We start from the raw sequence: 4,320 nt of genomic DNA, 5'->3' as shown, positions 1-4,320 counted from the left end.
CTTTTTATGGGTCAAATAGACTCAAAAAATTGTAACAGCAGCTGCGCGGGGGAGGGGGGGCCCAAACAAATTTTTTGTCAAGGGGCCCACGATTCCTGGTTGCACCCCTGCTCCCCAGTATATGTAAAACTCATTCTCAGTTCCTCCTTGCTGGTTCTTCCTATCAAACCTTGTCCAATCCTATTACCTTCTTGTTGTTCCTTTTATTTTTGTTCTACTCTGGCTCCCTGCATCCTTCATGGTATTTGTTCTAAATTTTTGTATGTTCTTTCTTTATTTAACATTCAAAATTAACTCAAAGTCTCAGTCTGCTGCATTTGGGTCCAAAACCAACACACATCATGACACACAGTCATAAAATAAGTCTTAACGTGTTAAATTACGTAAACTTGCAGTGTGCAACTTTTGTAAAAAAAATACTTTTTTTCTTTTTTTTTTTTTTTTTACATATTTGTTAAAACTGTCACCCTGTGGTGACAGCTTGAAACAGATAATCTGTGAAAAAAATTTGTTCTGCCTTCTCTCTGTGCTCTATCATTTACAGAACTACATAAATCAGTTAGAACCAACCAATCAGAGCCAGGAGGAGGGTGTTAGCACTGTCAATCACTCTCATGTTGGAGGAAGAACTTGGAGGAGAAGAACTTCCTCCAACAGGAAGTTCTTCTTCCTTGTCTGTAGTTAAATAGAGCAGTGAAAAGGCACTGACTCCCTTGAACAAAATGCCTCATCCTACAGGCTGTGATTTTAATTTACAAAAATCTATTTTCTCGATTCCTAAGTTCCAACCTGTTTTTTAAAGAACATCAATAAACATTCTTTAAATCATTTAACTCAAGTCATATGAATTAACCGAAAGGATGTAATAATGTTTTAAATGTCAATGACTTAATAAAAATAACTCACATTTATTACATCTTAATTTTAATTTTAAGTAAAAAATGTTTCATATTAAAAAATAGGAAACAATACAGGCATAATGTTTTCTTCTAATTTGCAGTCAAATAATTGTGTTCAGGAGCTGTTGTGTTTTTTAGGACATAACTTGTGCATTTAAAAGCTGCAGTTATGTTTGAACACTCCTCTCAAACACGCTTATTATAATTACTGCCCAATTTCTGTATTTATTTATCCAATATTCATATTGATCAGTCTTAAATTTGAGGGATGCTATAATGTTCACCTAATGTTAATAAGGAAAAAGGGAGAGAAAACAAATAGAACTGCAAAATTATCTGTGGGTCGTTCTAAATTTAAAACATGTTTATTATTTTAGATTATCTAAATACTATGTAGTCAAATGTATGCAGAATACATTTGTGTAGACTGTGTTTAATAATTTCATTGTCTAATGAAATGCTTACTTTAATGTCTCCTATGAATCTATTAAAAGTGATGCATCATTGTATTCTCTCTAATTTATTTTTTACAGTTCAGCATCATGGATTTATTTAGAAAAACTTTTCTGATGGAGTTAATCAGATATTGATCATAAAGTTATTAGGAGTGTCTGTGCAGGTGAGTTTCCTCTTAGTGTCATCTGCTTTGTAAAAAGAAGCCGCTTCAATTCAATTCAAAAATACTTTATGAATCCTAGAGTGAAATTAAATGTTGTTAGAACTCATGTTATCCAGCTTTCTTCAAAATGTTGTTGTGGATGCTGATGACTTTGGGCCGGGATGGTGTCAGGAAAAAGAGCAAAATCTCCATCACTTGTTTTGTCAGTGAAGCGTGATCTGCCAGTTTCTACTAAATAATGACAAGCCTCCTGATTAAAATAGCAGACAGATTTCAACTTGTCTGCTACAATGAATAATTGACAATTTATTAATTATTACTCAATTATTAATTGGGAAATTATTAATTCTTTATAAACTAGGAAAATGAGAAAAAAACTAGAATAAAGTATCTTTCTGGAATGAGTTAATTCTCATGAGGAACACTGATTATTAACAGCATGGTTCACAATCAACACTCTAAATGGGCAGTGTGGGTTCATCACAGGGCAACTTAAAAACGCAGTACAGCAAACCTGCAGGCACATAGCCATACCTAGTAGCAAATTAGACTGGCTACTTGAGCTAAAATGCAGAGTCCTGAATGATGGGGAAGCTAGAGTCCCTGGCAGAAACCACACATGCATGCAGAGACGGGCCCTGGCTAGGATCTTCTTGTTACCAGGCAACTGGTCAAATATCTGCATTATCAGAGGAATTCTTCATTCTTGTCTAAGTTTAGCAAAGGAAAAGCTGCGTTTTGGAAAGAGAATTGGCATAGTTTGAACTTTGGCTGACAAAGTCCAGCAGATATTCAGGTACTACTACACATGACAGAATGGATGTTGGCTGGTATGAAATGAAGGGAAATTATTTCAAGATTTCACACTCCTAAAATATTACTAGAAAAATTTGATACAACAAATCCGTACTTTGAAAAGTAAGATTTTGTAATGAGTGGGAGCTTAATAAACCTATGTGCTTAACTAAGATAGATGACAGACGTCGATGTGTCAGTAGCAGGAATGTCATCCAGACACTCCCTGACTCATCCATGTATTGTATAAAACACATGACTTGATCATAATTCCTCTTATGTTTCAGATGAAGTGTCCCAGAGAGCACATCAAAGCATTGCCTTATAATTTCAGACAGACAGTTAAGGTAAATGTTTATACTCATCCATAGACACACACACACACACACACACACACGTTTGTCTGGCTATCTTTGTGGGGACTTTCCATTGACTTCCATTCATTTCTACAGCCTAAACCTTACCTTTACCCTTTTCCTAACCCTAACCATCACATACCTAACCCTAGCCCTAACCAAAACTCAATTCATACCTTAGCCCTAAATCTGACCCCTGACCCAAAAACAGGGTTTCCCCTTGTGGGGACCAGGCTCCGGTCCCCACGAGGAGCAATTGGTCCCCACAACGTAGTACATGTCAGGAAAATTGTCCCCACAAGGTATTATAAAGAAACGCACATGCGCACACACACGCGCACACACACGCGCACACACACACACACACACACACACACACACACACACACACACACAGAGGACTGAAGCAGCTGCCAAGTGAGATTCAACACAGCAACTAAACACAGCGTGGCTGCTGTCAGTCTGATTGTGTCTCTCTGTGCAACATTTATCCCCTTCCAAGACTATAAAACCTTCACTAACGCATTATGGTAAAAGTTTTTTTCAATGATATTCATAGATCCAGTGTCTAACTATAATAATGCTATAAAAACACTCATCAAGGTCTTTTAATTACAATGAAATTAAATGATAACTTTGTCTTTGATATTAAAGTTTTAATTTTGATTGTGTTAAAATTAAAAAAGAAGGATTTTTTGAAAAAAATAAAAAATAAAAGGAAAATACCCCGTTACTTGATTGGTTTTAAACAAAATTATTCTCGAAAGTACATATTTGGTCGTGCTGATTTTGTTCAAATTGAAAGTAGCAAATGCACAATTCTTGAACATTGCAATGTGACTTTCTGTTAATTAAATAATGCTTAACAGGCTGAGTTATTAAGCTGATGTATTAAAATCTGCTTTTTTTCATGTCTCTGATCATTCATTTTGTGTTGCAGTTATAAATTATAGATATTTCTGAAATAATCTACATTTCGGTGTTCCTTAGGGGTCTATTTTGGGGCCCTTATTATGGTTTACATGCTCCCTGCTCAACACATTCTGAGCACATTTAAATATGCTCCTCACTATGCAGATGACATTCATTTATGCATTTCTTTTAAGCCTCATGAAGTATTGAAACTGTGGGGCTGCATGTGCTTAGATTGTGTAAAGAGCTGAATGGCATACTTTTTCTCCAACTTAATAAAAAATATTTTTGTCTTTTTGCTTCAGAAAAACTTACACCTTTAATAATGGGACTGTGGTTTTGCTTTATGGTCATGTTCAGTCTCTGGTTCCAGGCACAAAACAACAACATCTGCATTTTAATGACATATCTGAGTGGTGAAATGAACACTTCGGCTTTTCTCATTCACTTTTGACAATTTGATCAGATTTGAATATTATTGGTCCTAAGATGCATTAAGTTGTTTTTTACACAATCAAACTTCCCTGAGCAGAAAACATTGAGCTGATCAAATCAAAAGCCTACAGTGAGGCAGACATCTTTACATGTTTTTCTGCTGTTAAGATGAGAACTAAATTAAGGTCAAAGTTAGGGATGAATCATTAGTCACAGGCAAGTGCAGGGAGGGGGGGGGGAGTTCTTGAGCACCTGCCCCTTTTGCTCCTTGTCCCCAAGTGCCCTTTTGGTCATTTTTTTTTTT

The 4,320-nt window shown here is 35.8% G+C and overlaps 1 protein-coding gene and 1 long non-coding RNA gene across 2 annotated transcripts in view; one reads left to right on the top strand and one right to left on the bottom strand.

The window, feature by feature from the left end:
• Window positions 1-4,320, bottom strand: part of vstm2b (V-set and transmembrane domain containing 2B) — a 36,802-nt gene that overhangs the window by 6,607 nt on the left and 25,875 nt on the right. The window lies entirely within an intron of this gene.
• Window positions 1,631-4,320, top strand: part of LOC106938291 (uncharacterized) — a 13,968-nt gene continuing 11,278 nt past the window's right edge. The window contains exon 1 of the long non-coding RNA XR_001422587.1: window positions 1,631-2,660. This is a non-coding gene — a long non-coding RNA (uncharacterized LOC106938291). The remainder of the gene's footprint in view (window positions 2,661-4,320) is intronic.

Source organism: Poecilia latipinna, unplaced genomic scaffold (genome assembly GCF_001443285.1).
Source record: "Poecilia latipinna isolate Pla-1442-1.1 unplaced genomic scaffold, P_latipinna-1.0 Scaffold2551, whole genome shotgun sequence".
Classification (NCBI taxonomy): domain Eukaryota; kingdom Metazoa; phylum Chordata; class Actinopteri; order Cyprinodontiformes; family Poeciliidae; genus Poecilia; species Poecilia latipinna.
The sequence above is the reverse complement of the archived record's forward strand: the minus strand, read 5'-3'. Positions and strand labels throughout refer to the sequence as shown.